At 34.2% G+C, this 25,548-nt stretch overlaps 1 non-coding gene across 1 annotated transcript; it reads left to right on the top strand.

The window, feature by feature from the left end:
• Nucleotides 1-3,733: 3,733 nt before the first annotated feature.
• Nucleotides 3,734-3,839, top strand: LOC116123316. Its single transcript, XR_004127018.1, has one exon. It is a non-coding gene; the product is annotated as a small nucleolar RNA R71 (small nucleolar RNA).
• Nucleotides 3,840-25,548: the final 21,709 nt, after the last annotated feature.

The following is a 25,548-nucleotide window of genomic DNA, read 5'->3' as shown; positions in this document are numbered from 1 at the left end:
TAACACTAATTGAAGAATCAAACAATCAAGTGATGAAATGTTGACAATCTAAAGAAAATATTAACAATTAACGAATGAAAATGAAATAAAGGAAAAACCTAATATCCAAACAAATCAAATACCACTTAAAAACGCTAGGGTATTTGATTTCACCAAGATTAGCTAGTTCAATTTATAGATTCTATTACCCAAGCTCTAATTCTTGATTGAAAACTGAATTCCCTAAATTGTTTGATACTCCTTCTTAGTTATATCAAAACCACCTATTATTATTAACCTTCCACACCCAAAAATTGAAGTTTAATAGTTCAAACTCTATTAAGCTTTATGGAATTCTTCCAAGAATGCACTGATTGTGTTTGTCTATCTCTAGATTTTGCTTAACCTATGGTATTTATTCACAAAAAGCACATATCATGAATCACTTCTTAGTCTCATCATGAACAACAAATCATTTGAATGGTGATCAAGCATCCAAAGACAATAAGCATAGAAATAAAAACTCAAATCATGAAATTAGCACTCAGAGCAAATCAAATCATATAAATTTAACTATAGTATCAAAGGTTACATAAAAACCCTAACTCAATAGTTTAGTTCATGCTCAAAATTGAAATAAAATGAGAGGAACAAGAGGAATCAAAGTTCATCATGGAAAAATAAACAAGTTTAGAGAATCTTCTCTAAGATTTGGCCTGAATCTTCACTTCTCTTCTTCTCCAAGTGTCTTCTCCTTCCTTGAACGAACCAAAGACCTCTAGCCTTCCTTTCCCTTCATTTTCACTTCAATTTATACCCCTCTCACTTAAGTATGAAGCCCTAGCAAGCCAAAACGCGTCGTTTTATTTTTTTATATCAGACACATTTTTGCCCTTGTGAAACTTTTTCTTTGCCATGTCGAAGAGCTTTCGGGCCAAATGGGAGCATGATCATATCTGAATATGGAACCTTGGTAAACATACAAATTGTAGCCCTTTCAATTATCTTTCCATTCATTTAAGAATAATTCCAATCTGAGGTTACAGCTCACATTATGGTCAAAATACTGAAGCACATTCAAAGACGTCATATTTAATTTATAAATGTGTTGTTCACAAATTCAAGCCAAGTTTTCACCCTCTTCCAGTCAGAATTAGGGAAAACCCAAAACATGAAAGTTGTAGCTCTACTTCTTATCTTTCCATAGATTCTAGATTTAGGTAATTCCAAATTTACAAGCTCAAGTTACTCTGTTTACGCTTAAAACCATCATTTTATGCTCAAAATCATCATTTTATGCTCAAAATCATCGTTTAGGCTTGCAAAGTAAAAATAACAGAATTAAGTAACAATTATGGCCCAAAATGTATGAAAAGGATCCTAAATCCTATTGAAATTCAATGCAAAATCTCTATAAAAAATAGGATTATCAAATACCCCCAAACTTAAGATAGCAAGCGCACTAGTTGCACGAGTAATAAAGTGATGTGAAGAGTATCATCCCATAGAGATTGTGTGCTAATTACCAAATTCTCTATTCTATTACTAATTGGAGCACATAAAGATTTGGATTGGCAGAAGATAAACAACTAAACAAAAACAAACAATTATCAACTACTAAAATTGTAATTAAAACTAAACTAACTCAAACGTGATACTCACTCAACACAAAGAAGTTAGGGTTTATAACTTCACCAAGTTACTCAAACCTATGAATCCAAATTCTAAGGCAATTATTAAAAATTGAACTCCCTAAAGTGTTTGGCACTCCCTCTTGGGTTATACACCCCACCTATTCCTATTAAGCTTCCACACCTAAAATTTGAAGATTAATAGTTCAAAGTCTCTTAAGTGTGTGGAATTCTTCTAGCTTTCAAATGTCATGTTTATCTATCTCTAGTTTTCGCTCAACCTAAGATATCTACCTCAAGAAGCTCACACGAGTCACTTCTCAACCTCATCATGTTCAACACATCATTTGAATAAATACCCAACATTCAGATGCATTGAAAACAGAGATAAACACTTAATCAAGCCAATAGAATTCAAAATAACACGAATATCATAGATTAAGTCATTGTAAACATGGATCCACCAAAACCCTAACTAAAACGAATTAGTTCATACTGAAAATAGGAAAAATCAAATACAAATTAAGAAATTCAGAGTTCATCATGAAATTAAAGCAAAAGAAACAAGAAATCTTCTCTATTTCTCCTTGAACCTTCAAGTTTTCTTCCTTTCTTCAAAACCCTTTCTCCATTAACGAACTCCCAAAATAAGTGGTATCTCCTTATCTTCCTCCATGTCCAAAACCACAAAATTTGTGGGAAAAATAAACTTATCCACCTTGGCCAAAACATCTTCAATAATGCCCCATGGATGTTTAATTAATCTATCCACAAGTTGAAGAGAAACCATTGTTGGTTTTACTTCCCGATCCCCAATTTGCTGAAAACAAAAAAGGCATCAAATTATTGTTGGCACCTAGATCACACAGAACTTTGTCAAATTGAATATCTCCTATAACACAAGGAATAGTTAAACTCCTTGGGTCTTTTAGTTTTAGAGGCATCTTCTTCTGAAGTATGGCGATGCATTCTTTTATGAGCATCACTGTCTCATCCTCTTGCAACTTCCTCTTGCAACTTCCTCTTGTTCGATAGATACTCCTTCAAGAATTTCGCATAACTTGGCATTTGTTGCAACGCATCTACAAAAGGAATGTTAATATGCAACTTTTTAAATACATCAAGAAATTTAAAGAATTGTTTATCCTGATTTTGTTTTCTGAGTCGGAATTGAAGGAGTGTGATATGCAAGCTCCGATGTGATCTTAAGAAATTGTAACTTTTCTTTTCTTGTCTTCTGTGCCTTCTATTTCTTGGGATCTTCCTTTTGTGGTTCCATGACTTTCTCTTCAATGGTAATATATTCATCAACTTATTCTTCAGATTCTTCCATCTTTTTAGGATTTTTCACTTCTTCTTTTTTTGCTTCAATCTCTTCCAAGACTATTCCACTTCTTAACATAATTGCATTTGCATGCTCTCTTAGGTTTGTCACAGTCTTGCTAGGCAAAAAAATTGTGAGCTCTTTTTGTCAACTGTTCAGATAGTTGACCCAGTTGAACCTCCAAATTCCAAATAGATACTTCTTGGTGTCTGAAGTTTGTTCTCGTCACATTCATGAAGTTTGTGGTTTCTTGCATAAACTTTCCAAACATGTCCTCCAACTTTGGCAATCTTTGATCTTGCAGTTGATGATTTACCACCAGTCTTTGACCTCCTTGATTGCTTCAGGATAAATTTGGGTGGTTTCTCCAACCTGGATTGTATGTGTTGGAGTATGGATTGTTCAACGATCTTTGATTTCTAACCAAATAGTTAACTTGTTCTGAGGATGAATAAATGAACGCGTTCCCTACTTGGCATTCAATACTCGCGTGATTATAATTCACAAGTTAGTTGAGATGTTTGAACAGAATTAACTTGCATACCTCCTATTTGTTTTTTAAGTGTTGCAAGTTGGGCAGATAATACGGTGAAAGCATCAACTTCATGTGGACCCATGTTCTTCTTTGGTATTATTCTCTCATTGGGTCTTTAATAGTTATTGCTCGCCAAGACTCAAGTAACTCATAAGCTGCTTCAAGTGTTTTGCCTTTTAGTGCTCCCTCGGATGCCATATTAACCATTGTTTGAAATTTGATAGCAACCCATTATAGAAGGTTTGGACTTGCGTCCAAATAGGAAAACCATGGTGTGGACACTTCCTTAATAATTCCTTATATCTTTCTCATGATTCATATAATGACTCATTGTCGTTTTGCATGAATGATGTGATGTCATTTTGCATCTTTGCTGATTTAGCCGATGGGAAATATTTCACAAGGAACTTTTGGGCTAGCATGTCCCATGTGGTGATAGTTCCCACTAGTAGTGACATTAACCATCCCTTAGCCTTATCTCTCAACAAGAATGGAAATAGTCTCAACCTAATGGCATCATTTGTCACTCCGTTGTGCTTGAATGTATCACATATCTCCAAAAAACTAGCTAGCAATATGCAAATTCCGATCCTCATATGAATTTCCACCAAATTGGGACTGTTGGATCATCTAAATTATTGCCGGCTTAATCTCAAAATTGTTCGCCTTGCAATACTTGGACTACAACCTTCAACCGTTGGTACAGCAAACTCCTTCAATGTTCTATGTACTTCTGCCATGATCTTCGCACAAGAAAAAATTCAAATTTAACTGTTCAAAAAATTTATAGTCAACTACAAAAATAAAAGTAAAAACTACAAACAAAAGAACTCAAGCTCAAAACTATACAATATTTAAGATTAACTACAAAAATGAAATAAAGCTTCAAATTAGCACCATACCAGATACTATCAATATCAATAATCAACTATCCTTGGCAACGGCGCCAAAAACTTGATGCATGATTTCATATGCATATTTAGCAAGTGCACTAGTCACAAAAATTAATAAAGTAATAAATAGAGTATCGTTTCCACAAGGATAGAGTTACTAACTACCAATTTCTCTAGTTTAACACTAATTGAAGAATCAAACTATCTAGTGATGAAATATTGACAATCTAAAGAAAAGATTAACAACTAATTCATGAAAATGAAATTAAAGCAAAAACCCAATATCTAAATAAATCAAATAGTACTTAAAAACGCTAGGGTATTTGATTTCAATTAGATACGCTAGTTCAATTTATAGATTTTATTACCCAAGCTCTAATTCTTGATTGAAAATCGAATTCTGTATATTGTTTGATACTCCTTCTCAGGTTATATCAAAACCACCTATTCCTATTAACCTTCCACACCCAAAAATTGAAAGTTAATAGTTCAAAGGCTATTAAGCTTCATGGAATTCTTCCAAGATTTCATAGATCGCGCTTGTCTATCTCTAGATTTTGCTCAACCTATGGTATTTATCACAAGAAACACATATCATGAATCCCTTCTTAGTCTCATCATGAACAACAAATCATTTGAACGGTGATCAAGTATCCAAAGACAATAAGCATAGAAATAAACACTCAAATCATGATATTAGTACTCAAAGCAAATCAAATCATATAAGTTTAACTATTGTATCAAAGGTTACATCAAAACCCTAACTCAACAGTTTAGTTCATGCTCAAAATTGAAATAAAATAAGAGGAACAAAAGCAATCAAAGTTCATCATGGAAAAATCTTCTCTAAGATTTGGCTTGAATCTTCACTTCTCTTCTTCTCCAAATGTCCTCTCCTTCCTTGAACGAACCAGAGACCTCCAACCTTCCTTTCCCTTTATTCTCACTCCAACTTATACCCCTCTCACTTAAGTATGAAGCCCTAGTAAGCCGAAATGTGTCGTTTTATTTTTTTTGCATCAGACGCAATTTCACCAAGGCGAAACTTTTTCTTTGCTACGGGGAAGATCTTTCAGGTCAAATTTGAGCATGATCACATCTGAATATGGAAAATTGGTAAACATAAGAATTGTAGCCCTTGCAATTATATTTCTACTCATTTAAGAATAATCCTAATCCTAGTTCAATAGCTCAAGTTATGGTCAAAATACTGAGTCATGTCCAAAGACATCATATTCAGTTAGCAAATTTGCCTTTCACAACTTCAAACTAAGTTTTCACCCTCTTCCAGTCAAAATTAGGAAAAACCCAAAACATGAAAGTTATAATTCTACTTCTTATCTTTCCATAGATTCTAGATTCAGGTAATTCCAAATTTACAAGCTCAAGTTATGTCATTTACGCTCAAAACCATCATTTTGCACTCAAAATCATGATTTTATGTTCAAAATCATTGTTTAGGCTTGTAAAGTAAAATTAATAGAATTAATTATGGCCCAAAATGTATGAAAATTACCCCAAATCCTATTGAAATTCAATGTGAAATCTCCATAAAAAATAGGATTATCAATTGGCACACTCTGCCTGGACATACCCGTATACCTCACACTCAAAACATTCAATGCTTTTGTTCTTCTTTTCATTTTATTTTGAAAATATTTTCAAAATAGCACCTTGACCAGATTGGTCAGAAATTTTTTCGCAAAAGGTTGTCTGCCTTTTCTAACCATATTTGGCTTTTTCATGTTCTTTTTCAGAAACTTGGCAAAAATTTTTGTGAGTAAGGCACACGTATCATCATCTAAATCACTCACATCAAAATTTTCAAGGGGATTAGGAATTACCTCATGCTTTAGAGCAAGGCCTTTACCTGATTTCTCATCCCACCTTTTCAGATTGAGTTCGCAAGTTTGCAAGGATCCAATCAACTCGTCCAATTGTATGGTATCAAGGTCTCAACATTATTTACCTTTGACATGAATCTTTTGGGCAGTGACCACAAGACCTTCCTGACAAGTTCAACATTAGTATATACTTTACCCAAAGCATAACACTCTTTAGACACATCACATATCCTGCCATGAAAATCCGTGACTATTTCATCTTCATGCATAGTCAGATTTTCATAGTTAGTAACCAATCTCCGAAGCCTAGTCTTTTTAACAGTGTCTATTGCTTCATTTTTTACTTGAAGTTTATCCCAAGCATCTTTTGCAATTTCACAATGGCTTTTGAGTTAACGTTAGCAAGATCCAGCTCACTCTTGGTCCACTTTTCAATTGGTTTTGGCTTGGTCACCTCTTCTTCAATAGCTTTAGGTGCTTTCCAACTAACCACACATGACATCCACACCCTTTCATCTATAGACTTTGAAAAGGCATGCATCCTAGGTTTCCAAAAAGCACACTTTGGTCCCTCTAACATGGGTGGTCTATTTATAGACCCTCCTTCACTAAAAAGTTCATGGTAAACACATAGGAGATGTTGACACAACCAAAAGAAATTTGGTCACACACAGTCACAAACATGCAAAACAGATGTGGTCACAAACACTGTAGCGAGACACAAACACGCAAATTAGATATGGAGACACACAACACAGATGTGGTCACAAACGCTGTAGCGATACAAACTGCTCAAAAATCGCACAAAAATACACAAAAAACAACAGGCTTAAAAACAAGGCTAAAGCCTAAAGCACAAACAACAAGCAAGGATTAATGAAATGACTCTTCAGAATGTGCTCTGATACCAGATGAAAGTTTATAACTTAACCAAGTTCATTAAACTTATGCGAAATATATTAATCATGTTCATTTCTGCTTGTGGGTTTGTGCATTGATCATCAACACATAACATACATTCAAGACATAAAGTAAAGAACACAAATGTATTTTACATGGTTCAGCCAACTATCTACATCTATGTAACCAAATCTAGAGGAAGCAAATCCATTATAGCAAACATTCAAGGTTCATTTTCAAAGTTGAAGTTAAGCAACAAAAAGTAAAACACTCCCTATTTTCACTACACTCTAACTTCATCCTTTGGAGGATCCACGTCTTGCCACAGCTTGCTTGAATCCAAGACACCCCTTGGATAGCTCGAGCTCCACTCAAGCTTCAACACTGAAGATGCATTTCAGCTCCATAGCTTGAAATCCCGTCAAGCTTTTCATCAATGGAACCACGTTCCAACAACTCTCAAACAAACAAATGGTTAACAAGGTATTTTTAAGCTTACCAAAGTGTAAAGGAACCTAAATTAAAATGAAATAGACCTCAAAGGATTTTCAGATAACAATATGAGGAATATTCAGGCTCAAACGTAAATTCAAGGTTGATGAAGAATATAAAGAAAACTTGCTCAACAATTCACTAAACAACTAGCCAACAACTTCTTACATGTTTACCTATTTTCAGAAAGTTTTCACCTACTTTCTTTGGACCACTTTTGAAAAGGTAAACAAATTTTAAGTACACCATCTGAGCTATTAACATCTGTATATAGACCACTTACACATATCTCAGGTCTAGAAAAATATCCTAGCTACAAATGAAAACACAACATTTGTATTGAATGTCTGACTGGACGATTGTCTACACACTAGAATCTAATGTGCCCACATGTTTTACATTAAAAACATACTAACTAAATGTGTGCACATCAACACAATGTCATGATAACAGAAAGCAACAAAACTGATTGTGTTTAAACAATATGATGTGCAGACTTCAAAACTTAATGTGCCCATACATAATCCATAAGTTGACAAAAATACTTACAAAATAGATGCTACAAAATGTCCGCACTAATTCAGAGAATATAAATACTGCAAGACAGAAATTGAAAGATGTCATTGATGGGTTGTTGGATATCATGCATTCTGCCATGGTTATTATTTTTTTATCTAACAACACGGGAGTATTTGGTTGTTGCAAAGGAGGTGGAACTAGAAATTCTTCAGGAGAATAATAAAGAACCCCCATCTACAACATCCAATAATACTTGAGAAAAAGATAAAACTGTGTACACATTTGCTTAATAAATAAAATTCATAGTGCCAAATATTCAACTAACTAATTAATTATGTATAACATACTCTATATTGATTTCAAAATACAATAGCAACCGTTGTTGTTTTTCCATAATTTTCAGTAAACCACTCTGAGATAAATATCATTTTCTATGTGATTCAAAATGTAAAACAACACTTCATATCTTATTAGTAAACTTGAATACTTCAAATACAAGTAATAAACATACCCACGCGAATGTCAATACAATTGTACAAAAGAATATTACTCATACTATTTAATGAATTAAAAATATTTTGAATTGAAACATTGAATATTAAATGTCATTCAATTCCGATTTTATACTTATTTTAAATTGGTATATGTTTAATATTACATATTTGAATTAAATTGGTATACATTGAATCTTGTCTAACATATATCGAATTATTTAAATTCAACAAACTCCAATACTTGAAATGCAAGCAATAAACATACCCGCGCAAAGCGTCGGCTTTACACCTAGCTTAATTAATTCCTATTCCACCATGGAATAGACTTATCTTAGTATTAAATTAAATCCTATTCCAAATTAGAATAGAATTAATTTGGCATTTAATTAATTAATAATAGCCTAATTGATTAATATTTATATCTATATATTTATAAATATATAATTTTGCAAATTAAATTCCAATATAAATATTGGGATTAGCAACAACCCTAGCAAATTTAATTGCATAGCCAAATTACCCAAATACCATTTCGCCATAAAAAGATGAAATTGCACTTTCGCCAAAAAGGATGAAAATGCCCTCATTCATTACAAACCTTAAACTATCTTCTAAGTGTGTGACCCGTAGGCTACCTATAATGTTGGCAATAAGTAGTATTGTGATTAACCACTAATTAATCATCTCACGACAAACAAACCAAGATTGACCTCTAGAAAGACATCATGGTTACCCAACTGGTGTGCTGTCGTAGGCAACCAAAATTAAAACCTAAAAACACATGTAGTACAGTGATTAAGGATCGTTCCCACGGAGAGAGTCTAACCAAATTTTATGTTATGTGAACAAGGCTGGGGGGGGTTTGAGTAAAACAGAAACAATTTCAGTTAAAAAAAACAATTCAAATTAAATTATCGAAATCAATCAAAATAATGAACCTTGGTCTAAGTCAACATCCACCATCGGAATCTTACAACTGATCATCGATGCAAGTATAAATCAATTGTTACTTTGAGTATTCACCGTTGGAACTATTTTCCTATCTCTCCTTAGTTGTAATTAATTAGGAAATAAGCGATCTAATTAACCTTACTACTAAACAACCCTAGACAAGCGCTAAATGTTTAATCTAGTAGTAGCCTTAAGGGATAGAGAAATCGATGAAGCTGAACAACAAAAACACAAGCGGTTGTATTTAATTTAGTTGAATGTTCTTCTTAAGATTTAATGATTCCTGACGCAACAAATTCTTAAACCTTAATTACTCACAAGTTAGATGGATCAAACAATTACAGATTTGATATCTAACTTATCAGTAGATTGAAACGAATAATACACTAGTAAGCCTCCTAGTAATTAAATGAAACAATCATGAAAATAGGCATAGAAGAACATCCAATACTCAAAACATAAATTGAACACTAAAAACAACATATTAGATCTCGTAATTTTATTGATTTCGAGGCCTCCGTTTCCTTCGACCAAGATATGAAAGTTTTAGCCACTCATGGCCATAATCAAAACTCGAAAAAAAGAAAAATTCTAGAAGAGAGAAAGAGAGGTATGTGTCATCCCCCAATCTAATCTCTCTCCCCTCTTAAAATATCCAATTCAAGTATTTGAATTCTACTAAATCTCCTAAAAATATTCTAATATCCTAAAATAACATTTATCCTAATATGATTCTGATTAATTAAAAATAAAATAAAGTCCTAAAATAAAATAGGAAAGTGGTGTGTCCAGCTGTAACTTGTGTATAGGTCTTCAAATCTTCCAATAATAAACTGCCTATTTGAATTGCATGACAAGGCGGAATGTTCCAGAACGTCAGCAGTGCAAGTGTGTCAACTTCAAGCCCGATTACAACCTTGATGTAGCGAGTATCTCTCCAAAATCAAAACATGAAAGTTGTATATATCTTTCTTAGGGTTCCACATTATTTTGAATCATCTCAATCGGATCTCGGATGAGAGAGTTATGCCCAGATTACAAATCGATGTCAAAACTGTCTGAATTCACCTAATTAGTTTCGTTTTGCATTTAACGCCTCCATTTGCATCCTAAATCAAAATAGAATAATAATGAGTACATTTAGGCAAAAAATAAGTATAAAAGACTAGACATTAAGGGGGCTAAATATGACATTTTGCATTCTTATCACCAACATATAGGGATCAGCGAAGAACTAATACCTATCAACAATATGGTTACCGTGCAATTCAATCTTTTCATCAAATATTATCCCATCAAGGTTTGAAGTATAGAAATAGTGTCAACTTCAAATATAATACCTTGACCTATTGGCATTCAGTTATCAAACCAACAACCCAATTGGATTTAAGCAACAACTTAATCCAACTGCGGCCACAAATTTATGATTGTTGTAATTAACCAAATTACACCATGAGATAACATCTCCCATACCTAGGAGTGATGAATCCTTTGTTGATCCACCATAGCCATAGTGTACTTCTCAATGTAGCCAATCACCACCAAACTAATAACCCTAAATAGGACACGTTAGGTTAGCATCAAACTACACCAATATTTACGCATGACGCTCTAGTGATCTCAAGTCTAAGAATCACATGCACCACCATCCACTAGAGGATATATTCCATAGACATTGGGGTTACCATTTATATGGAATCCTTTTGGTGGGTCAGTATAGTGAACTTGCATACAACAAGCACCCACGCGTTGTACCAAGTTGTCACCAAACAACTTTGACATGTGAAATTTGTCACTACCTTTCAGTAGGGTCGTTCAATGCTATGATAGCCTTACCATAGTATCTGTGCCCTTGTTCAGAATAATACTAGGGCTGTGTAATATCCCACTTGAGGTACGTATTTAAGATTTGCTGTATTAGTTAAAAGTTTATTGTTTCAGCTTCAATTGAGTTTATTTGTTCATGTATGTGGAGTTGGTTGATTGGTTACCTTGAAATTGGTTGAATTTTGGTGAAGTTTGGAAATCCAATCTTCGCCGGGGCGAAGGAGAAGCTTCGCCGCGGCGAGGGAGGAGAGTGCACCCACGGGTAGGTTCTGCCCTGTTTCGTCGGGGCGACGGAAATTGCTTCGCCGTGGCGACGAGCCTAAGACAAAGTTTCTTGAGTTTTCTAGAGAATTCTTCTTTTGGGGCACAATGACCATTCTACCCCTAATTAGTAGGAAAAGTGGGGAGTAAAATGAGAGGAAATTTAGTAGAGATTGTGTTTGGATGGGGGTATATTTGCAAAGAATCAAAGGATATAGATGGAATTTCCAAGGAAGGACAAGGGCAAAATGGGAAATGATGCTTATAATATGAACTAAAAAGAAGTAGAGTGTAGAGAAACCCTTTATTTCTTCATTCCACCGCCTCTTCCATTTGCCCATTTTCTCTCAATTTCTCCATCCAATCTTCCAAGTTTTCTAAGGGATTTAAGAGGGGTTTGAGTAGAGATTTCATCTAAAGCATTCTAAGGTAAGGATTCATGCTTTAGATGTGAATTTTCTTATAATTATAGTGAAGTCTTATGTGGTTGCTGCTGTCCTTGTGGTTGTTTTGAGTTGTGGAGAAGAGACAAGACCACAAAGGGAAGGAAAAGTGCTAAAGAAGTCATCTTTGCACAAGGTAAGTAAATCCAACCAACTTGAGTTTTAAACAAGCTTTTTGTGTAGAGATGTATGCATGATCAGTATGTAGTATGCTTGATGAGAAATTGAATTGAGATGAGTAGCTATTTTTGTAGTTGTTGGATAGATTCCATGTATGAGAAGTGTTTTAATGTGTATTGAGAATGGAATTTGAGATGAAGTTTGAGAGATGTTGTGTGAAGCTTTTTGGGAGTGCTTTTCTTGACAGGGAATTATGGTTGTTAGAAGGAGTTTTCCCCCATTTTGGATGGCTAGAGAATGAAGTATAGTAGTAATTTTAGTAGAGTGTTTATATGCACATGAGTTGTTTGATGAAATGCCTAAGTGAAATCTGTCCTGTCACTGCCGTAACTTTCTAAGTAATATTTGGACATCTTACGGTTTGAACTGGGCTGAGACCAAAACATAGAAGTTGTTCTAAGCTTTAAAACGAGACCAAAACCGTAGTAATCAGAGGTGTATAACGCAAGTTATGGCCGTTTTAGTGTGACTTGTGTAGAATAACGATTTTGAGGAAATCTTGTATTTGGCATTTCATTAGTGCATTAGTAAGCATGAGCTAGCTCTACACCTTTGTTTATACACTTGAGAAGTAGCTTGAGATTTAGTAGAGAATTTGTGTATAAGCTACTTTAAGAGTTAAGAGAAAGAGAATAGAGTAGGTTGTGCGATGGGGAACCCGTGAGTAATGGGTAGAGTATTCCCGCATGTACGCCGCATTGAGAGAGCGGCATGAGTATGAGATAGAGAAGTGGTGTAGCCCGTGAGAGTGCATGCGGATGAGGGTTATACCCGAGTACCCGAGAGAGAGATTATACACTCACATGGCCAAGGGTTCCGAATCCATGCATAACCGAGTCCGATCAGCTAGAATGAGTAGAGGTCATGTAGAGTGGGAGTGAGTCCCGGCCGTGCCCCCGGTAAGATAGGGCCGTGACTTATTAGAGAGAGAGTTACTAGAAAGGAGTTCTAAGAGAAAGAGAAAGAGAAGTACCAAAGAGAAATGGTATGAGAAGTTGTAAGGAAAGTATTAGAGAAAGAGTTACGGGGATAGATGAGTAGAGAATTTACTTACTGAGCATTGTTTTAGTGCTCACCCCGTTGTTTTCCTATGTTTTGCAGGATCCAGTTGAGGATGCAGTCGGATGGATGTCGACACGCGAGGGGAAGCGGTTACACTGTCCACCATGTTTTAATAGTTTTGTACACTTTACAAGTTTGTGTAACAATGTATATGTTTGTAAAGAATATATGTACATATTTAATAAAAAGAAAGTTTTGGGCCCAATTTCTTTATGTTATTTTATATGTATTTCATTATGAATATTTGAGTAGTAGTGGCTATTACAGGCTGCGGACGTTTCTAGAATAGCCACTACATGTGATCATAATTTCCTCACAATCAAGATTTATAATACTTGATTCCGTCATCACGGTTCAACTACTCTAAGGACATATATCAATACATAAATACTATAGATCACATGATATAGTAAATATGTCTTTTATTATATTTAACACGATATACAAAGAGTCAAAATTACTAATAATGTTGGCTCTAGTGCACCTACACCAACAGTGCTCCCATGTCAAGATATTTGGGTTTTTCGCTCACGTAGAGAAGAAGTGTTGCATTTGTTGGATTATCATCAACTTGTCATTCATTCTAGAATCTAGAATCAATGGTGGAATTTAGTGATTATTGAGTCTACCGCTTTATTTCATAAACCAGGTGGTCGTCGTGGTTGCTAGATTGGGTTTCTGTAAAAGGTTCCCACAAATGGAACTAGTTGTTGATGTAGGATTTTGTATTTACCAAAAAATCTTGAAAATACTCTTCATTTCCGCTCTTAATTGATGAGAAGCCTTTGGTTGCCAACGTTGATCTTTGTTGATATGTTACCCTGTAAGCACGAAATATCGCGAAGAGTGCACTAGCAGGGCTTCTAGCATCGGAATTTAGATGCTCAAGTCAGAATTCCAATCACACAATTAAAAATAATTGTTTAATATGAGTTGTAAGGGTGAGCGAGTCCAAGTACCCGACCTTTTTTGAAGGAACCAGAACCGGCCGATTCCTAAGATTTAGAACCAAAACTGGAACCCATCGGTTTCGGTTCCTAAGATTTAGAACCAAAACTTGAAACATAGGTTCCGATTCAGTTCCAGTGCCCAATAAAAATTACATTTTACCCCTTATTAGTTTAAAAATGACGAAAACAACCTTAAAATTAAAATTCCCCCCCTCCCCCAACACAAAATAAATAAATAAAACCACCTGTTAACAAAAATTACAAATTCCACCTCCAATTCAACTTTATGGAAACTAAAAATTTCAAATTAAAAATGACAATAAACCGTTGAGAAATCACAAATTCAAAATTACAAATTCCAAAATTAAAATTATGAAATTGCATAACATATGAAATAAGTATGATATGATATGGAAAATAGAGTAGATGTAATTAATTTGGTGGATGTGTCACTATAACTTGAAGTGGTCCTTTCTAAGAGCTTTAAAATAAATATTTGATGTACAATATGCTTATAAAGTCTTGCATATAAAGTGATTTGTTATTATTCTTATATTAACATATCATACAACCTTATTATTATTTATTAAGTTAATTTTTTATGTTAATTAGTCCACTATTTCTTATTGTCACGTTTGTATGAAATTTTTGTGCGTGAATTTTGTGTATATATATATATATATATTTGCTTTTTTATTTGAATGTTTGTGGATGTATCAAGGTTTTTTACTTTAAATAAAATTTTCAGTAAATTGTTAAAATTGGGGTTAGATGGAGTGTGTGTGTGTGTATATATAATTTTTTTCTTGCAAACTCTTATCAATTCATCCCTCAAAAGATTCATACTTATGAATAGATACAAATAATTTATATAAAATTGTAATTACTAGATTGAAAATTAAGTTTTTGAACTTGTCCATAAGTTAAATTAACATTAATTGTGACAAAAGAATCAAACTAAATATTCATATTAATATGATTTATAAATATTTAATTAAATATTTAGTATGACTCTAAGTTTGTTTTTATATCATTAATTTAAGCTAGATTACAAAACACTTATTTTTCTTAATGTTATAATTAATTAAATATATAATCATTTAATTAAGTAATATACTAATGTTTATCAATTTATCATATATAATTACTAATTTACTATAAATATTATATATGCTTAGATTTTGATAATTGAAGTAAATATTATTCAATCAAATATATTATTTTATTCAAAAATAATTCTTTTAATAACATTAAAATACATTTAATTGGATCATAATTCCAATTATACACTTAATTAATAAAGTAATTAATCAAAACTTTAACATTAGAATATTTTTTCAATATATATATAATCTACTGGCCAACCAAGTGGGGGCCTCCACCAATTCGCCACGTCACCCACATTATCTTCATTCCATTTTAAATTTTTTATATGCAAAATTATAATAGACTTCATTCTTTACTGATGTTTTTCCAGTCCGATTCCATGACATTTTCATTAGGGTACCCAACTTTGGTTCCCATTATTGGTTTCAGTTTCAATTTTGGTTCCTACATAGGTAAGAATCGGAACTAAACTCGTATAGTATTGGTTCCAAAAAATTGGAACCGGAATCAACCATGTGAGTGTTGGTTTTGATTCTATCCGTTACTCATGCTCACCTCTAATGAGTTGAGATATCAAACCTTTGTACGTATTTGTCTATTTCATGGTAAGCATTTTCTGGAAGGTAATTGGGAAAGGTAAAGATTATAAAGACTTTAGGCAGGCAATTGAGACATTCTTTCCTATTAGATTTAAGATAAAATTTAGCACTTATTATCATCATTAATACCCATCATTATTTATCATCCTTTTAACCATGATATCCCAATTAATATAGGATTCCATAATATTAGGAAGACATTCTGAAGGAATAATATAATAAATATTCTATAAAATATACTTGTAATTTACCTATTACAATTGTTTTTTTTTTTTTTTCACTTCAATCCTTGAAAAGTAAACAAACTTTTGAGAAAAAAAAAAATTTGAAAATAAACGATTCTGCATAATGGAAAAGGTTAATGGAATTATTATTATTATTATAATGTGGGCGTGCTTCTTTTCATGACACCTATTTCTTGCGAAAAGACTGAGGCATTGCATAGACACAGTACTAATTTGATTAATTTTAGTAAATTGTTGTGGAGATTAGGGAAAATGGTTGTACCATGATTCTTATCCAAATCATAGTAATGTCTCCCAGTTACCCATAAATTAATATTAAAATTAATTAAATAACATCGACCATCTCGCGATTCTATGCTCCATCAGTTGCCGGATTAAAAGAAGCTAAACATTATGAACAAAAATTATAATGTAAAATCAAAGATATTAGAAAAAGGTAAAGAAAGTGGGAAGATGGGAAAAAGCAGTATTGTTTTGAGTGGTTCAAAGCAACAGAGAGGCAGAGTCACGTGTCGTGGTCTGAGGGGAAAAGACGGGCGTGTAATCCATCAATGCGTTGGCTGACTTCTCGATGACTACGGCACGTGTCATTGTCCTCTCTCTCTCTCTCTCTCTCTCTCCACTTATAATTCACTTTTCCTTTTACCAGTCACGCCCTCCTATATTCTCAGTGCATTAATATCTTACAACTATCATTTATTAGATTTAAATAAATTTAACATGTTAAATTACTAAAGTATCCTTGCTAAATGAAAGAATACAACTTTTAACATTTGAGATGTAATTAACTTAAATAAACAGTTAATTTATTAAATAAATATTTATATAATTTATTTATAAGTGTTTAAAACAAGTGGTTGCTGCGCCAGTCAACCATGGCGCATTGGCACCAAATCCTATCATATTCCGACCCAAAAATTTAAGCCCTACTCAATTTCTTTCTAAGCTCCAATAGTAATTAAAACCCTTTCGAAAATGTTAAATTTCTTTCCAAGAATACCCCCTCTTTAATATTTCCTTCCTATATCTCTTAGTTAACTCTATCACCTTTTTTTCTCTTGGATTAAATTCCAATTGTTATTTTTTTTTTTTTTTAAATTTCGGGTTAAGTCTCAATGTTCTTTCAACGTCATATTTCCTCATTAAAACCTATGCAAAATAAATACCCACTACACTACGTTAAATGCCTCCTGTGCTATAGAATGATAGAGTGGGAACAACTTTTTAAAATTGTCAAGCAAAAAACCGTTTGCTGCAAGAATATGGTGATGGGAGCCTTGCTTACTGCTTAGTATTAGCATACTTCTTGTGTTCATGATTTTTTTTTTTTTTTTTAAGTTGTGTTCATGATTTTCTTTTTCACCAAGAAACACGGATGCTAAAAGATAAAAGAAAAGAGAAATAAAAAAAAAAAAAAAACACTTTCCTTTCATGATTATCGTCTTTTCGTTGATTGAAACTATCTTCTAATATTTTTAATCTTAAAAAAAATACCTCAAACGTGTAAAAGGGTATAAGGTTTCAATAAATAAATAGTTTTTAATATTTGGGGTGTATTAAGAGATTAAATGCCGTTTTTTGTAATTACAGGTATAAAAAAAATATATATATAATTTTAACTTAAAAAAATTATTATTATGGCTTACAATAAGATTGAATAAGGCTTAAATAACACTACTATTTGGAGACTAGTGGACCCAAGCCACTTCAATAGTGGAATTCTTATGGGTTTTGGTGTGAAGATATTAGAGAATCTAAAGGGGCTTATTAAATTGAAATATTGCTTCGAGTTAGGATCACTTTGAGGGCAGTGATTAGAAACCCAACCCTTGCAGTGACTCGGCCAAGCCACCGGGTCACGGGTTTAGCGGTTTGACCGATGGGTCAAATCGGTATCTAAATGTTTAAAATCTAACAAAATCACCCCTAAAAATTACATGTAAATCCCCATAGGTTTGAAATCTTATAAAAACACCCCCATCATCACAATCGGCATCAGCAAATAAGGAATGTTTCCGATGACGACACACTCTCCATCACCACGAAAACACTCCCTTCAGCCTCCTAACCAAAACTCATCTCTCCTGAATCGTCGACAACAACGAGCTTTGTTTTGCGATTTCCGATCGATTCACTCACTAGAAATTGACGTCGTTGCCACCATCCCACTCACCGGCTATTCCTTTTCAAAAGTCCTAACATTTCAGTCTTCAATTATTCACGGATTGATGTCCTAATTTTTAGGGTTTTAAAGGTGACGGGTCACGATTGAATCGGTTCAACCGGCAGGGCTAAGTTCCTAATCACTGCTTGAGGGGTTCCTAGTTGGATATTTTGGTTTAATAAGTATGAAAGTCCATTTTTAAGAAAACTCAAGATGAAAAAAACTATTATAAAAAATCTTCAAAATTTCTACCAAAATTATTTTTATTCATAAAATGTCTTTTCTTATCATCTAGAAACCAAAGTATGGTTTTACCCCTCGGTGGCCAAACTCCAAAAATACCTCTATAGTGGCTTTGAGGCCCATGTTGCAATTTAAAAAAATATGACTCTCTTATGTTTTACGCGTAATAGAAAGCTGCAACTTTAAATCTTATATTTTTATTCTTTATATTCTATTTTCTATGATTTTTTCTTCATTTCCACTCTTTCAACGTTATGTTGATGCCAGAATTTGCACCAAAGTGGAAGTTACAGTCTTTGTTGGGCATATACCCTTGAATTTAATTTGTTAGTTATTTTATCTAATTAATTGAATTGAATTTTTATTAATATTAATTTTCGTTTTAGATGAATAAATTCGAAAGCACAGGAAGAAGTCTTTAATTCAAGTCATGTGCAAGGGAAATAAAGTCAATCAAAGTTGAAAAGGAGAAAATTGAGCTTTATTTGGGCCAAGACAATTGAACTTCCTCAACAGTAGCTTTAAAGGACATGTACCATTGAAGATCCAAGTGAAGATATTAAAGCCCAAAGGAATTCCGGATCAAAATTAAAGAAGAATACAATAAAGGGACCGCAGTTATACTTGCCTTTACTTTTAAGAGCATTGAGGTGACTTTGCATTTAATTATGTGGGGTCCATCACTTATAAAAATTGTAACAGGATAATTAGTGATAGGAGTGTGCAAAAGAATCGACGGGTAATCCAGATTCTGATTCAAATTCTTATCCAGAACTGGCTTTCACAAGATCAATTCCGATCCAAGAAGCTGAGAACGGTACTGTCCGGTTCTAGTTTCAGTTTCACCATTTCAGGAATCGAGAACTTGAATCGAAACTAGGACTTAAATAAATTTTTGGGAAAATATGAGAACTATTTTGATATTTTACTCCTCAAATAAAAAAAAAATAAAAAAAGTTGCATTCGAACCGTTCGATATTTCGATTTATCGGGATTTTTCCGAAAATAGCTGTAAAGAAGAATAAAAATTAGGGTCAATGTTCCGAAAACCAGACCAAACTATGACCTGTTCAAGAGTTCAGTTTGCAGTTTGACTGGTTAGATCGGTCGGTTGGACCGTATTCTGTAAAATTAATTTTAGTCACTAAAGGTTTGAAATTCATCAAAAACACCCATATAATACTCCCTTAAGGTTTGAACTCTGTCTAAAACACCCCTATCACTCGAAGAAACTGGTGAGTAGTGGTGGCAGCGACGATCGACAGCCAATCGAAGTTGGAATCATGGGGCTTTTGATGTATAGGTTCTGGCGAATCTGATGGTGGTGCTAGGGAGTTTCATCAACGCCGGAACTCATCGGAATCAACAAAAGAAGCCTGATGGTCGCGTGAAATTTAGGTTGATGGCGAACCACGAAGGCTGGACGACGGCGACTGAAAATGACTGGGTTTTGTAGTGAAGATGTCGTCACGTCGAATTGTGGTGTTTTCTCCGTCAAATGATGCCGGAATCCGGCGAGATTGAGCAGCGATTGGACAACGACTCGACAGTATTCCGGCGGTCCAACCGCAGCTCAATCAGGTTTAACGGGAAATAGCGGTTTTTATAATATACCGGACCAAAAATACCGTCGGCGTCCAGTCAAACCGGTCTGTCAGGATGGTCTGATCCGGTTTTTAGAACACTGATTAGGGCCCTCGATAACCTAAATTACAGTGTTGAAACAGAATTAATGAGTAACCAAAAGTGAAAAAAACAAATGTACAGTACCCAGACGGAGAGTGTAAGGATAAGAGACGAGATTGATGGAATAGACGTTGTGGGCCACTCAGAATCCGGCGCCTAAGCCTACTCCACAAAATAGGTGGACTAAAAGTGTTTTGTAGAGGAGACACCGAATGGCATGAAGGAGTTTCAGTGGTTGAAGGATTGACCATTTTTGCGTTTTTTGGGATTTCAGAATGAAGTTGTAAGGTTTTATATATTGGGCTAAGTCGGGCTCAGCATGGCTCGAATGTCGTCATGCATTTTGGGCTTAAGTGGGTGCAAGATTTGCCTGCTTGTATTAATGGGCTCATACAACTTGGATTTCATTTGCCTAGAAAACCCCAAGGGAATAGCCCATTAATAAAATTAATTTCTTGTAAATATGTAGGCATGTAGCATTTATGTTTTTCCATAACTTTTGTTAAATTTAATGTTAACTAACAACGTTTTATCCTTTTTAATGTATTTTCAAATTTATATCTCTTTCTAATGAGTTTTTAATAACATCCATTGCAAATTTAGAGGATGAAACTTGATATGTTATGTTGTTAAATGTTATGTAATTTTAATTTTGGAAGTTGGAACAGTTGTAATTTCTGTAAATAGGGTGTTTTTGTAATTTTTGTAAACTATTAGGGGTGTAATATAATTTTAAAAGGGTTTATTTTCTTTCTTTTTTTTAAATATGGGGTAATTGAAATTATCCTAGGTACCCATAATCGAAATCAGAACCTATGTTTCAAGTTCTGGTTCCGATTTTGATTCCGATTCCTTAGATTTTGGGCGGATACCCAGACCCGCCCACCCCTAATTAGTGATATAGGATTTCTATTTTGAAAAGGAAAAGGTAGTTATTCTACACTAGTGTATATAAAGCCTATATTTCACATAATTTGGGAGATAAAGGGAACCGTATCTTGAAGATTGAAGACTTTTCGACAAAGACTTTTATTCATGACTTTTGTTTATTCTTTCTATTTTGTTATTCCTTTTAGTTTTATTATGTCTTTCTAAACTCTTGGATTGAGGGTTCATGAAGCCTATGTTTAATGATTAATTTTCAAAATATGATTTTGCATCTTGCAGCCACGACATCTCGAGATGGTTCATCACCCTCTCCCGAGAAAACTCAGCGATTCTTTGCTCTCTCACCTCGACTTCCCAGAGCAAGACGCCCCTTGAGTTCCATTATCTCTCTTTCAGCACCTTGGAATCGAGACTGACTCGCCCCATGACCCGAAAAGACGGAATGAGCCTCTTGGTGAAGCAGCATCATCAGGGAGAATCTACAAAAGGCAAAGCAAAGGTAAGTCAGTTAGTTGCCCCCGCGAAGGACAAAGAAAGTTAAGGAAACACCCACCTGAGTCTGGTCATGAGCCGCTTTTTGTAGCAAAGCTGCCAGTGGAAGTCCCCGAATGAGGGCCTAGGATTCCTCCGAGGCACCCGCAATAAGAGCGTGTATAGGAATGCTGAGATGGTTTGCAAACTACCCAACCGTTTCCTCAAGACCCGCCCTCGCTGGAACCGACCAATACCTACCTCACCATGGAGGACGGGGGAAACACCATCTTTCTCCTCTTCCACAAAAGGCTCAGCATCGGAGCTTTCCCACGGTTGTCAACAACCCTTATCTCACAAACGCCTAACCTATTGAAGGAAGGGCCCATAACAAGGACAGGAGAATCATGCCTCGCTCGTTCACCATGAACTATGGGGTAGAGTTCTACAGTATCTAGGCCCAAAGCACGGCGACTCTATGACCCACGCGAAACAAAGCAAGGCCCTCCAAGGGCGTCGCTTTGGCTGGTGCGCCACTCACTGACTCCATCAGACAACGACGATTCGGTACTCATTCTTTAGAATGAAGGCAACAATGGAAGCCGGCAAGAGACTTGAAATTTCTTTGAGATAGTGCAAAGAAAGCAAATGAAAATAAGATGTGAGACAAGCGAAGGAAGCAATTTATAGAGTCAGAAGAATGCATGAACAGTAACTTACAGTTCCCAACGTATGTATGGTAGAAAAGAACTAGCATTAAATGCGTCGTCGAAACATTTGGTGAGCATCACCCACAAGCTAAAGGAGTAGTGCACTCATACAACTGTCAGACATGATAGGACCTTTGTGGAATCTATTTCACAGGCTCGAGTTTGCAACAAAGAAGTTTTCAAAGCCCGCAACAACCTTCAAAAACTGGGGGGTAGGTGTTGTGTGGAAATGAAAATCCGGCTCGAGCTCGCAATAAGCACAATGATCTTAGCCCGGATACCACGCTTAATGAACCAAGCAAAAACACCCATCTAGGACACATGTCAACTCGAGATGAACAAGCCAGGTGTCGACTGGGCCACGCTTAACGCAACACCTAATAAGCTTGCCAAGCTGCATGAGCTCCACGTGCAATACATGTAGCTGCTTCATCTAAACTAGTAACGACTTTCTAACAAACTCTGGTTAATTACAGTTGTAGCTGAGATTAAGTGTAATAATGTTTTGACGCCCTCAATCACCCAAAATGTGTTAGGGGAGACAACCATTATTTCACTAACGCAATCTTCCACTAACCACAGCCATCGCGACTCCTATAAATACCCATTGACAATCCCCAAAAAGGGGGGGCGAAAGTGGGGAGGGATCAGAGAGAGATATAAAGCTAAATTTCTATAAACTTTATATAAGAAGTCCCTGTAATCATCCGCTTTGAAAAAAGAATTGTGGACGTAGGTCTAATTTCATTGCTCGGCCGAACTACTTTGAAAAGCTCGCTTCTCTGTTTTTATTATTTGCATAACCCTCTCACGGCTCCACTCTCATTCTAATCACTCATGCCCATTTTTGCTGATTCCCAGGAATCATGCACCCGTCTTACTCGGTTCTCCTAGAGTCAACCAAGTACCTCTAGTTGACGTGTGTCTTTGTCTCGACATTTTAGCCGACGCGGAAATTTGCATCAACAAAAAAAAATATATATATATGAACCAAAAGTAAAGCATATGCCAAAAGAACCAAAAGAGAACAAGTAGAAATATGGGGACCAAAAAAAATAAGATAGGACCTAATGAGATAATGTAGAGGAGTGGCCTGTGACTTGCATGCTTCTTTGGTAATTTAAAAAAATCGACTTTGACTGATTGGATATTGAATAACAGAGGTAAAGCAATGGATTTCCAATAATATATTAACATAAAGTCGATAAATTACCAAAAAGAGTGAGTTTGGTTTTGTTGAAATTATGGTGCGACAAGTGGTGGTTATTGTGGTGGCTATTGATCTAAGATAACAGGTTATTGCGGTGGCTACTGATTTTAGATTACAGGCTACTGTGGTGGTTATTGATTTGAGATGGCGGAAGACTAAAACTGAACTGAATTTTGGTATGGCTCTGATACTATGTAACAGAAATAAAAAATAATTTGTTTTATTGAATTAATATCGATTGTACAGAATATGCCTATTTATATAGGTTATACGGATCTTCCAATTTGGTATAGTTTCAACTCCACATTGTAATTTAATATACTAGCTAGTATTATAATGTAGTAACACAATATCAAGTATACATGATAACCTGATATACTTGCTAATATGGTAAGATAATAAATTGTATAATCATGATGATACGGTAACATAATATACAGTTAACATGTTTTTCACTTGACATGCCCCAAATGGAGCTATAGTCTCAGATCTATTTATTTTTTTTCAATTTATTTTAGAGCATATGACATATTCCCCGTCCAAGGTTTAGCGAAATCTCAAGTTGATACTCTTGGTTGCATTTATTCTAGAATTTCACCCTTAAAGTAATGTTGTTTCCTTTATTTTAACAGATTCCCAACTTTTCACTATAGCACAGCGTACGTTTGCATGCTAAAGTGTGTCGACGATTTCTTTGGCTAAGAAGGGCTCATGTTAGCAAAAGGTGACTCACGTTAGCAGCATCCAAGCCAACAGAATTTGGTTTTTTCGACCAATTCTGAAGTCCAAAATCACTTCTGAGCCACCGTTCGACTCCTTACAACATTCTCTACAAAACTTGTATCTTCACTTGTTGACCCCATTCATCATTTTCGATCACCTTCAACAGTCACTAACAATGTTAGTTTGAGGATGAGAATCTGGAATAAATGCAACCAAGGATATCAACTTGGGATTTCCCTAAACCTCGAGTGGGAATATGTCATTTATTCCTTATTTTATGTCAAATTACATTGAATTTACATTCTTTCTTAATATTAAAGTACATTGCTTTTTAAATATATTTCTTTCATTTGTATACTAAGTAAATTATATGTTTCCTTCCATTTTTCAATTTTTTGTCATATTTATTGTCTTAACCACCATTTAAATTCTTTGCATATATCAATTTTCCTAAATAACATATTTGCCTATATTATATGCCTTAATTACTAAATTTGATACCTCTTTAATGACAATGCTGATAAATGCTTTTATGATTTATAATCTTCTTGTAATATATTCTTGTTCTTTTTTTCAATATTTTATTTTTCTTATGAAATGTTTGAGTAATTCAAATTGATAATTGGGTAGGTTCCAATCTAGTTGGGATGTACTCAATTATATACTAAGTTGAATTAATTATTAATGTTCCCTTACATCTTTAATTTTTTGTCATATCAACTGCCACAACCATTATTTAAATTAGTTATCTATATCAATTTTTTAAAATACTATTTAATTTATTTGTCTATTTAAATGTCCTAGCGACCAAATTTTATGTAACTTGCCAATTTAGTAAATTAAAATTTTCTATTATTATTTATTTTAGTATCTTATCCCCAACTTATTTATTTTTTATTATTATTTATTTTGCTTATAAGCTAAAAAAAATTATAAATAAATAGGTCAACCTAATTTTAGAACTTATAAGCTGGTTTGATCAGCTTATAAACTTAAACAAACATCTCTTAGTTGGTATATCTAAATTGAATTAATCATACCTTACAACTTTAAATTTTTTTGTCAAATCAATTGTCCTAACCACCATTAAAAATATTTTTTCCTCTGCATAAATTTTCTTATATGCCATTTAATGTTTTTCCTCTATTAAATATCTTAATTACATAATTTGGTATATCTCTTTAATGGCAGTGCTAATCAATGCTTTTGTAATTTAT

The sequence above is a fragment of the Pistacia vera genome, unplaced genomic scaffold (assembly GCF_008641045.1).
Source record: "Pistacia vera cultivar Batoury unplaced genomic scaffold, PisVer_v2 Contig141, whole genome shotgun sequence".
NCBI classification, from domain to species: Eukaryota; Viridiplantae; Streptophyta; class Magnoliopsida; order Sapindales; family Anacardiaceae; genus Pistacia; species Pistacia vera.
The sequence above is the reverse complement of the archived record's forward strand: the minus strand, read 5'-3'. Positions and strand labels throughout refer to the sequence as shown.